Here is a 12,803-nt window from a genome sequence, read left to right on the forward strand (position 1 = left end):
GCTAATATGGTATATGGTAGCAACTTGAAGCATTTTCTTGGCACACTTTGTCCTCCGTAATATCAACGAAGCATTGTTTACATTCCACAGTCCGACCTGAGTGTTGCTGCTGACAGTGTATCATCTTCTGATGGCTGCTTCCAGCAGGATAACACACCATGTTAGAAATCCCATATCATGTCTAACTGGTTTCAGGAACAGGACGATGTTCACTGTACTCACATGGCCTTGAAATGTAGTGAAACTACAACAACTGTATGAATATCATCATCATCATCAACTATCAACGTGGATCAAATTCTCTGAGGAATGTTTCCAGCACCTGCAGTTCTGAAATTATAGCAAGAAACCTCTGACAGAACCAGGCTCAATCTGCCGCAACTCACTGAGGGTGAGGGGAGAACAGCACAAAGACAGACTGTGGAAAAGAGCCAGAGATTTATAATAACTAATTATTAAAGGCAGAGTGTTGTTTAAAAAGGTGAGTGAAGAAGATCAATCAGTGCATCACGAGAAACCCGCAGAAGCCTATAGCCGGTGCAGTGTAACTAAGGACGGATTTAAGGTCACGTGATTCAGCCCTAACTATATGCTTTATCAAAAAGGAAAGTTTTAAAAGTAAAGAGGGTGCCTGTCTCCTGAATCCAAACTGGAAGTTAATGTCTGAACTCACAGTACACAACTGTGAAACCATCCTTCCCCCCAAACAACGACGCATGAAGAACTGAGAGCGAGACCTGCACTTCTCACTAAGCAGGGAGACATTTATTTGTTCCATGTATAATCTAATATTGGATGTATTATCTCTATTTTTCAGAGATGAAAAATAGTCTTTTCATCTTTTCCAGTGCACCCATGGATTTTTTAAGTCCATCTCCTCTTTCCACAAGTTTCAGCTGTTTTTTCGAACATCCAGACGATTAAAAATGAAACTACCTTAAAAATCACACCTCCATCTGCCTGGTTCTGTGTTGGGGGACTTTAATGGGACTCAAACACTTTTTTTACTACTGAAAAAAAGGTTTGAGTCACCTGATAAAAAAAGGATACCAATACAAACCTGTAAAGGCCCCCTTGCATTATATCAGTGAGGCAGACATTGTGATATCTGAACAATACCAGCTGGATGTGTGTGTCAGAGAAAAAGTACCAAACATTAGTCTTGTGCTCAGCAGTGTACCATCTGTCTTAACATTCTGTTTCCAGGAGCTGCAACTGTGATTTACGCTCCATGTGCAACTCTTAACAAGACAGAAGCTTCAAACAGTAAGAGAATACAATTGGAATTTAATTAAAGCACCAATGCTGATAGGTAATCTGATTACTCTCCACAAGCACTTCAGCACTCAGCAAAAGCACTTTCGCCTGCATGACTGAACCTGCTGGTAACAGCAGTTATGTCACAAAGACAGCAGCCATAATGACAGCAGACTGCTGATGTCTTGGAGTCCTGAATGATGACAACCAGCGTTAATGATGTTCTTCTTACTTCATAACTTTATAAACAGAATTGACCCTTTGACCAAACGTATGCATACTCATGCACAACCAACTTTCCATGAAAATGACAAAATGACAACAGCTGCTGTTTACATAAGCACTCTCGTGTCTGTGATAACCAAGCAGATAGAGGGGTCTGTTTCAAATAAAGCCAGAGCTGCCGTCAGCCTCACCAATGTCCTTCTTCCTACAGCTTCAGTACGAGAAATGAAACTTGGTCACACAAAGGAGACACTACACTGATGATTACTGTCAGTACATGCTAAAGTACATGTACATGTGTGGATGCCAGCTGAAGACAAAAGGTTCAGCTCTAACCAGCTCAGTGACAGCTGTACCAAAATACACAATTTTCAGACGCTTGTAATATCTTAAAAAAACCACATAATTTTCACTGGAGATTTATATTATTATGATGATATAAATCATCAGTTGTTTCCTTTTAACATTAATTAATTTCCAAGCAACCCAGACTGACCGAACTCTGTCGTGGGAGCAATGTGAAGATGCGTTTTCCCTGCTTCTGTGAATACTTCCTCTGAGCATCACCTACCTGGTCTTAATGGTGGGGTTCATCCTGAGAGGAAACAGTCCCAAGTCTATGTCTTCGCTGTCAGGGTTAAACTCTAGTGCTCCTGAGACATAAATCAGAAAGTAGTCCCAGAGCTCAGGCAACTTCTGAGAGGAGAGAATCATGAGGGAAACTCGAGGGAGGCTCTGTTTTGGAGAAACAACTAGCTAAAGATGGGTGTCATCCAGAGTGGGGGGCCCACAGCAGCGTTCTATCACCTCCCTTCAGCTTGCATTTAAGCGTTCCAGCTGATCCAGCTTCAATGTCCACTCAGCAAATACATTTAGCTGACTGACTCCTTCCCTCGGGACATAACACAAGCACAAAATGAACCGTTCCTCTCCAAACTGCACCACGTCCTCCACAAACAGGACCGGATAGATATATTTATCTGCTTTCCTTTGGAAAACTCAGGAAAATGCTAAAGGTCCTTTTTATTTGGAATGTTGTATCAGTGTAGTCCAATATGACATCTGACAAAGAAAATAAAACAGTCACTGTCACCTCATACATGCTCTCACATTTCACCGAAACACACAGTGTACATGTTGTTAGTGTCTGCTTTGGCTGTTTACCTGTTTATTTCAGCTGCTTATTAAGGCTTTAATTAAGAGATAAACGTGACTATTCTCTGGGATTATTAAATCACAAATATATGGAGGAAGGATAAAATGTGAGGATTGTTTTCAAGGAAGCATCTGTTAGACTGGCAGGATGGCTCTACCTGGTCACACGACCAATACTTAGCTGGAGGACCAAATGAAATCATGCTTCTACAGTAATTTCTGATTATTTCAGGGAAAAAAAAAATCTCCGTTTAATGAGAAGCATCCATGAAGAGGACCGTGGTGATTTTATGTTATTCTGAAAACAACAGCTTTTCTTACCGTGCCTTCTTTGCCCCTGACAAGTCTGTGACTTTGACCTCAAAGCTGGCTTTTCAAGTTCTCGCGACCTTTTCTGGAATTTATTGTTGGAAATTTAGATTCACCTTAACGTCACTTGCCCGATCAGTAATGTTGTATGAACACAGGACAAAACTGTCGCTCGAGTCTTCACATTTTAGTGATGCGTTGTTCCAGTGTGAGATTGAACGCAGCGTAGGCGTGCGCGTCTCCTACCGTACTCTGCGCACAGGAGAGGCGCACAGCGCCCACTCTCTAGTCCGTGCCGGGTGCACACGCGCTTGTTCACGTACCAGTAAATGAGCGACAGTCCGTCGAAGCGCTCGAGCTCCCTGCCGCGCTCCTTCAGCAGAGACATGCTCTCCTCAGTGTGAGCCTGCGGTCCGTGCGCTGACTGTGGGGCTGTGTCAGCACTCACCCCCTCACATCAGTGGTGTGGACAGGTGGGGCTTTTCCTGCTGACTGACCGCAGCCCGTCTGTCTGACTGCTGTCCTGCATCTGTGAGTGGGTTCGACCCCTGCAGCAGTGACGCTGCTTAGGAAAAGTTGTCGGGTCGCCGTTGACGGGAGAAGTAGGCTAGCCGACTGGACCAGCTCACAGCAGTCAAATTACACACGTAATACATGAGCGTTGACAACTCTCTTTTACTTTTAGAAAGCCTTAACAAAGGCAGTCCAAAAAAGATGTATGGATATAAAGCTGAATTATTGCGTGGTTTAGATTTGCAGCATACCTTTCGGTTCAAAATGTATGTATTTTTTATTTATGTTTTAAGGTTAGAGCAGTGTCTCTTTTACAATATCAAAGAAAGTGCAAATATCCTGGAAATTAGGGCTGACGCTATCAAATTGTTTCAGTAATCAAGTATTCTACCAATTATTCCATCGATTATTCGAGTAACTGCAAAAAATACTTTTGACTTATTAATAAGCAAAAATTGTAGAACGATCAAGCGTTAGTTTTTGTTACAACGTTGCTTTATTGAGCGTGCAGTGACCAGTCAAAACACAACAACCCTGAAAACGGCTACATACTCTCACTGCTGAACAGCCTACTGCTGTAAAGTTATTGCAGATGACGTAAAGCTGCCGTACACCTTGGCTAACATAAACCCATATATGGCGATAATAAATATTCCAAATAGAAAAAACACAGGTCTTTCAAAATGAACTGCTCAGTGGTTTGCATTTTAGAAACTGCAGTGTTTTAATAGTTTAACTGCATACAGCATCTGTCAAAAACGAAACCATTTCATTGTAGTTACGTGCCATGTTAAAATGTAATTGTTTAAATAAAACATTTTCTCAAATACAAAAATAAATAAATAATCTAAAGTAATGTCAAATAAAATGTGCTGTACATGCAACCTAAACTTGTGCATAAAAAAGCTACTGTTTCAGTACCTCCACAAACACAAGTACAAGCTTAAACACCAGTGTTGTGCCAAAAAGTGAATGTGGGAATTTAAACAGTTATAAATATTTGTTGGCCTATAACAGGGCTGCCCAATCCCAGTCCTCGAGAGCTACTATCCTGCAGCTTTTAGATGCATCCCTACTCCAACACAGCTGAATCAAATGGTTTGATTACCTCTTCAGCATGCCATCGTGTTTGGCAAAGGCCTGATAACAAGCCATTCAGTTGATTCAGCTGTGTTGGAGTAGGGATGCATCTAAAAGCTGCAGGATAGTAGCTCTCGAGGACTGGGATTGGGCAGCCCTGGCCTGGAACCTCTCAAATATAGGACAAACATATCTCTCATGAAGGATATGAAGTCGTTTTGAGAACATTCCAATTGTAACCCATTCCTAGCAGGGTGAAGCCTGGAAGCGTCATGTCCCCGTGTCTCCCCGGCTGACTTTGTTTTTGTTTTGCTCTCCCGTCTCTTCCCTCGGCCGGGCCGGTGTTCATTGCGGGCTCCCGCCTCTGGCCCCCGCGCCTGCGCTCATCATCACATCTGCTGCCGATTCCAGTGGATTAAAGCACTACTTAAGATGGCAGACCTGTGTTATTCTTCGTTGTATCGTTGAGCTATCGGCGTCAGTCAACCTGCAGATCCGAAAATCTGAATCGTGAGTTTTGTGCGACTTTTCAGCCACCATTATAAGTATTACGAAACCAATATCGAAAACAGGCACATCCTTGAAGGGGTGAAAATCTCTGTCATTATCCACGGGGGTTGAGGGCCTCCGCTCCCATCTCCTCTGGGCCCTTGATGACTGGAGGTTGGCATCCCAAAGGAGGCGCTGAGTCCCAGGAATAGAAGGCCTGAATGTTCACGACATGAAAGACTCTCGCGTCTTTGACGATTTCAACTTAGCTAACCTGTAGTTGTCATGGCTATGTGCAGGCAGGCAGGGAAAAGGACCCAAAAGGACTCACGGAGGCAAGGGTGAAACTCAAAACAAACAGCTTTATTGCCAGTTGCAGATTGAACAGGAGACAACTACACTGGGAAAACATAAACTGATGGGCAGGCAAACAGGTTAACGGAACACAGTGAAGGCTCCCAGATGGAAAAGAAACAGGAAAAACTTATAAAAGACTTGCACCAGCTTTAGCTTGCTTCATATAATGAATCATATAAGGCTTATATGATTTACTCATGAAAGTTTCACACAAGACAGATACAAACTTTATAAGATTTATATATATCTTTTCCATATGGGTTGTACGACATGACAACGAGCAGGGGAAGACGCAGATACTAAATACAAGAGGTGAACAGAACTAAGTGGAAACAGCTGGGAGACACAGCTGACGCTGATTACACTGACGAGACAGGGAGAGCACAAACAGAACACACTGACAAAAGACACAAACCTTCAAAATAAAACAGGAAATGTACAGATTGGACTCAGAGATGCGGTACAGACAGAACATAGGGAACACATGGGCGGACACAAAACAGAGGGAGCGCAAAACCAAACCTCTTAAGAACCAAAGGGTGTAAACCCAAACGCACAATCAGCATAAACTACAACAAAGGATGATAATAACAACAACAAAATAATAGTAATACAAAATAAACACAAAACGCTGGGTCAAATGACCCAGTACCGTGACAGTAGGTGACCTCCCTGAGCTTCTGTGGCTGTTTTGAGATTTGTTTGTGGATGATACGCCGTACTGAGGCACTGGGTTCACCCAAGAATGGAGAGAACAAGCTCAAACAGTTCACTGATGAATGGTTAACCTCTGTAGGAGTAACTAACTAGTAACTAACTAACTTGAGCTGTCATCTCCCAAACTGCACATACCTCAATCCACTTAGCAATAGTCCACGAACACCAGTAAGTAGACATTACCCAAAATGGTGGAGGAAGTAAGCCCACCCCTGTGGATACCCGCTGGCTTACTGTGACTGGGCTTGATGAGTTGATAAACTTGGCAAGACGTGACGTAGCCCTTGCACCGAAATCTTAGACCAGAAGAAACAAGACTGCATTATGGCTAAGGTTTTAGAGATTACCAGATGACAAGTGGTGGGGGGTCATGATAGTAACCACACAGTTACCCAGGAGAATCATAGAAGCATAAAGCTTCAGTTTTGGACAAAGGTGCGAGGTGTCATCCAAGTTCAGACGAGGCGACAACTGCAGGTCTCTGAGCCTCTGTTCTGTCAGAATTTCCATAGGGGCACCCTCAGGAGCAGGCAGACGGTTGCGAGACACAGCATCTGGCACCCTTTTGTGCACGCCTGCCTTATGTATAATGGTAAAGTCAAAGTCTGTGCCAAGAACACTGGGCCAAGTGGTTGATGTTGTTGGGGCTTGCCATCAGGTACCTGAGGCTGTTGTGGTCGATGAAGACTGTGACATGAAGCCCCCTGACTTGGGTTAGAAGTGCCCCAAGTGCCCTACTTTTTGCATAAATTAACTCCCGTACACTGCTGCTGCTTCCCTACCATCAGCATCCTTCTGCATTAAGGCTACTCCTAAGCTCAGATCACACACATCTGTATGGATCAAGAAGGTTTGGGTGGAGTCGTGAAGTGACAGGATGGGCACTGTCATAATGCTCAGTTTTAGCAAGTCTACTGACTTCTCACACCAGTCTGTGTCCTCCCTGTTCAGAGCATGCCCTGCTGTGTGATAACAGCAGTGTGATAACTCGTTAGATGGAGAAACTGTCATATTTGCTTCACTGAGGATGGGGTTATAAACTCTATCACAGAAATGTGGGACTGAGAGAGACACTGAAGTTCAGGCTTTCCACTCCTTACATCTGATAGAGGGTGAGGTCTTAACAACCAGCCCTTCATGTTTAAAATGTCAGTGTGATAACAGAGTGTATCTGTATTTGCTCATTGTAAATCATCTTCATTCTTAACCAAAAATATAATAAAAAGATGTTGTCAATACATCCATTAAACGTGATTTGGCATGAAGTGATGTAATGGTTCAACACAGAACCATAATTCACATGTGATTTTGCTGATATTGTAGCTAATTATGCTTAATCGCTTACTCCTGATCAATATAAAATCATGTATGAATTCATCCAGTATGTTAACTAAGAAAATATAATCCATGAAATCACTGAGAGGATGTAGGATGGGAGGGAGTGAGCTAATGTTCATATGTAATGTGATTTTCTATGACAAGAATAACATAGAAAAAAGTACATGCAATGAAGTGATTTGAAAGTTTAAACGTTTGTTTCATTCATGTACATGGAAAAGTCAGGTGGTAAGGTTTGGCTGGACATTGGGTGATTAGATGTCAACAGCATGACTGGACGTCACAATGGGTGAGGCCAGATGTCACCTCTGAAGATGTGATGTCGAGAAAGAGTGACCAGATATAAAAGTCAGGTGAAGAAGGACACAAAAAGAAACAGATTAAATAAACAAGTGCCTAAGAATTAGAAACATTCCTCTGAACAGGTGGCTTGTTGTACGTCTCCAAAATGAAATTATGTTGTCATATATTTTTCTGCTGTGACTGGCTTCTGGCTTCAGTGGTGGGATGATACTCAAAACGTCCTCAAAGAGATACCACAGTATGTCTTAGCAAACTGGCCAGAAGAAGCTGCTGACCCCAGTTATGTGCATGCAACAGACCTCAATATGTGTTTCCTTGTACCTGTGATGACACCTGGGTAGAGGTCAGCACTACACACCTTCACCAACAACTTCAGGACTTTTTTACAAACTTTCTGTGGCTGTGGTTGCTGTCTGTCGATGAGTGAAACAACAGACATTTAAACGTTTGGGTGGGGGGTTGTTTCTGTATTAAAGCACTCACAGGTCAGAATTTGTATCCTCACAGTGGATGGAATTGATAGCACATCTTTGGGTATCTCCTGAACTGTTTTCCTCCTCCGTCCTTGCACTCAGAACATTCTCCATACATGCACTATATGTTTTCTATGTCACATGTGATTTCTTTCACAAGGTCATCCAGATTGACAGTGGTGTGTCATGGTGCGGGGAAGTGCGGATTTTTTCCACAGTGCTGGGCTCCACCTTCAGGCGGAGACTCCAATCAGCCTTCACACCTGACTGCAATCAAGTCACCGGCATTTAAGACCAGCACTCACAACAGACCTCTGCCAGATCTTCAGCTAACCTGTGTCAGTGCCAGGCCGTCAAGCTCTCATGATGAAATCCTTTAATGTTTGCAATTTTGCTCATAGTGTTTTCTCTCTGCCATAGTTACCTGCCTGGTCATCAATACAATACATTCCATCCATCCATCCATTTTCATCCGCTTTGTCCGGGGCCGGGTCGCGGGGGCAGCAGCCTAAGCAAAGAGGCCCAGACCTCCCTCTCCCCAGCCACCTCCTCAAGCTTATCCGGGGGAATACCAAGGCGTTCCCAGGCCAGCCGAGAGATATAATCTCTCCAGCGTGTCCTGGGTCTGCCCCGGGGCCTCCTCCCAGTGGGACATGCCTGGAACACCTCACCCAGGAGGCGCCCAGGGGGCATCCTTGTCAGATGCCTGAACCACCTCAGCTGGCTCCTTTCGATGTGGAGCAGCAGCTGCTCTACTCTGAGCCCCTCCCGGATGGCCGAACTTCTCACCCTATCTCTAAGGGAAAGGCCAGCCACCCTTCGGAGGAAGCTCATTTCTGCCGCTTGTATCCGCGATCTCGTACTTTCGGTCACTACCCACAGCTCGTGGCCATAGGTGAGGGTAGGGACGTAGATCGACCGGTAAATTGAGAGCTTCGCTTTTACACTCAGCTCCCTCTTCACCACGACGGACCGGTGCAGCGTCCGCATTACTGCAGCTGCAGCCCCAATCCGTCTGTCGATCTCCGGCTCCCTTCTCCCATCACTCGCGAACAAGACCCCGAGATACTTGAACTCCTCCACTTGGGGCAGGAATTCATCCCCGACCCGGAGTGGGCACTCCACCCTTTTCCGGCTGAGAACCATGGCCTCAGATTTGGAGGTGCTGATCCTCATTCCCGCTGCTTCAAACTCGGCTGCGAACCGCTCCAGTGCGAGCTGGAGGCCCTCACCCGATGAAGCCAACAGAACCACATCATCTGCAAAAATCAGAGATGAGATTCTGAGGCCACCAAAGCGAAAGCCCTCCGCCACTTGGCTGCGCCTAGAAATCCTGTCCATAAAAATTATGAACAGAACCGGAGACAAAGGGCAGCCCTGGCGGAGCCCATCACCCACCAGGAACGAGTCCGACTTATTGCCGGCAATGCGAACCAAGCTCTTGCAACGGTTGTATAGGGATCGAATGGCCCGTAGCAATGGGCCAGACACCCCATATTCCCGCAACACCTCCCACAGGACACCCCGAGGGACACGGTCGAATGCCTTCTCCAAGTCCACAAAACACATGTAGACTGGTTGGGCAAACTCCCATGCACCCTCAAGTATCCTGGAGAGGATAAAGAGCTGGTCCAGTGTTCCGCGACCAGGACGAAAACCGCATTGTTCCTCCTGTATCCGAGGTTCGACTAACAGACGAACTCTCCTTTCCAGCACCCTGGCATAGACTTTCCCAGGGAGGCTGAGGAGTGTGATCCCCCTGTAGTTGGAACACACCCTCCGGTCCCCTTTCTTGAAGATGGGGACCACCACCCCGGTCTGCCAGTCCACAGGTACTGCCCCTGATCTCCACGCAACATTGCAGAGGCGTGTCAACCAGGACAGCCCTACAACGTCCAGAGCCTTCAGGAACTCGGGGCGGACCTCATCAACACCAGGGGCTCTGCCACCAAGGAGTTGTTTAACTGCCTCAGTGACCTCGCCCCCGGAAATTGGCGGGTCATTCCCCTCATCCCCAGACTCTGCTTCCTCCTCGGAAGACGTGTCAGTGGGATTAAGGAGGTCCTCGAAGTATTCCTTCCACCGCCTGACAATTTTCTCAGTCGACGTCAGCAGCGCTCCGCCAGCACTATACACAGTGCAGGTAGAGCACCGCTTTCCCCTCCTGAGACGCCTGACGGTTTGCCAGAATCTCTTCGAGGCAGCCCGAAAGTCTTTTTCCATGGCCTCTCCGAACTCCTCCCACACCCGAGTTTTTGCTTCAGCCACTGCCCGAGCCGCATTCCGCTTGGCCTGTCGATACCTGTCGGCTGCCTCCGGAGTCCCACAGGCTAACCAAGCCCGATAGGACTCCTTCTTCAGCCTGGTGGCTCCCTTCACCTCTGGTGTCCACCATTTGGTTTGGGGATTATCACCACGACAGGCGCAAACCACCTTGCGGCCGCAACTCAATGCAGCAGCTTCGGCAATGGAGATGCTGAACATGGTCCATTCAGACTCAATGTCCCCAGTCTCCCTCGAAATGCTGTTGAAGCTCTGCCGGAGGTGTATGTTGAAGATCTCGCAGACTGGGGCCTCTGCTAGACGTTCCCAGCACACCCTCACTACGCGTTTAGGTGCACCAGGTCTGTCCAGCATCCTCCCCCGCCACCTGATCCAACTCACCACCAGGTGGTGATCAGTTGACAGCTCAGTCCCTCTCTTTACCTGAGTGTCCAGAACATATGGTCGCAAGTCTGGTGATACGATTACAAAATCGATCACCGACCTACGGCCTAGAGCGTCCTGGTGCCACGTGCACTTATGGAAACTCTTATGTTCGAACAAGGTGTTCGTTATGGCCAAACTGTGATTAGCACAGAAGTCCAATAACAAAACACCGCTCAGGTTCAGATCAGGGAGGCCGTTCCTCCCAATCACGCCCCTCCAGGTCTCGCTGTCGTTGCCCACGTGAGCGTTGAAGTCTCCCAGCAGGACAACAGAGTCTCCAGGTGGAGCACCCTCCAGCACCCCACCCAGGGACTCTAAGAAGGCTGGGTACTTTGAACTGCCACTCAGGGCATAAGCGCAGATGACAGTCAGGACCCGTTCCCCGACCCTAAGGCGCAGGGAACAAACCCTCTCATCCACTGGGAAGAACCCCAACGTACATGCAGCAAACTGAGGGGATATTAGAATTCCCACCCCAGCCCGCCACCTCTCACCAGGGGCAACTCCAGACTGAGACAGAGTCCAGCCCCTCTCCAGGAGACTGGTTCCAGAGCCCAAGCCATGCGTAGAGGTGAGCCCGACTATATCTAGCCGGTACCTCTCAACTTCACGCACAAACTCAGGCTCCTTCTCCACCAGAGAGGTGACATTCCATGTCCCAATTGCCAGTCTTGGTAGCTGTGGATCAGTCCGCCAGGGCCTCCACTCCTGGCCACCGCCCGGCACACAATGCACCCGACCCCTACGGCACCTCCTGCGGGTGGTGGGCCTGCGGGAGGATGGGCCTGTTACCTGTGGTAATGCAATTTATAATTTATATATTCTGTATTCAGTTATGAAGGCTCTAATTGTTGCTTGCGAGCTGCCGTTTAGATGCTTGTATGTGCCCGGGGCTCTTGATGGGTCTGTATGCAATGATGAGCGTAGCTGCGGGAAGTTTATTGGGGTTTTTTGTTGATGAGTGAGTATAGGGGTGGGATTTAATAAGTTTAGTAAGTTTTCTTCGTCCCACTCCTTTTTCAGGCAATTTTTGTTTTTTGTTTTGTGCATTTTAATATAGGTATTTGTTGTGCCTGAAAATGAACAAATAAATGAATGAAAAATGAATGAATATGCTCTGTCAAGGACATGTAGCCTAATTGGCCAGCGAACCTGAACTGTCTGAGGAGGTCAACTGTTTCTTTTTGATTAGCTTCTAGGTTTGCCTCCACAGCTCCAGCAAAGGTTCTAGTAAGCAGTAGCGGTTTTTGATACGGGTGACACGGGCGGTTGCCCGGGGCGGCATCGTGGTGGGGGGCGGCATCACGGGCATCGGCAAAAAAACTAAAATAAAATTGCTCGTACTCATGCCAGCGCATACTGGGGATGGCATAGGCACCGATCGGTTTTCTATCACCCATCTGCTGGCAGTAAGGGAGCCCTCCATCTGCGAGGTGCGCCTGCTGCTTGCGGTACAGGGAGGGGAGGGCAGGGCGGCGGGGGATTTTCTGGCTGGCTGGAGCAGCATCTAATAACCAACTCGCAAAATAAAACAAAATAAAAACAAACCAACAAACACGAAAACACCTAACATTATGATACAGAGGGAGTGTTCACCCAGGGCGCCAAACGGGCTAGGACTGCCACTGCTAGTAAGTAAAGGACCATAATGGCATTTACCTTGCCAAACAGATCAGGCTGTGCAGTCCTCTTGCCCCTCCGGTCTATGGTTCTCCAGGGGATGTGGATCGTCAAAGAGGCCTTAATCATACAGCCCCTCCCTAAGAAGTTGCCATCATCCAGCTGCTTCAAAGCCCTTTTGCAGCTCCGGTGACTCTTCTAAGCAGACTTTTAAGCTTCCAGACTTCTGCTTGTAAGTTTTCTGCTTTAAGGTTAAGG

This window comes from Astatotilapia calliptera, chromosome 12 (genome assembly GCF_900246225.1).
Source record: "Astatotilapia calliptera chromosome 12, fAstCal1.2, whole genome shotgun sequence".
In the NCBI taxonomy this organism is placed as follows: domain Eukaryota; kingdom Metazoa; phylum Chordata; class Actinopteri; order Cichliformes; family Cichlidae; genus Astatotilapia; species Astatotilapia calliptera.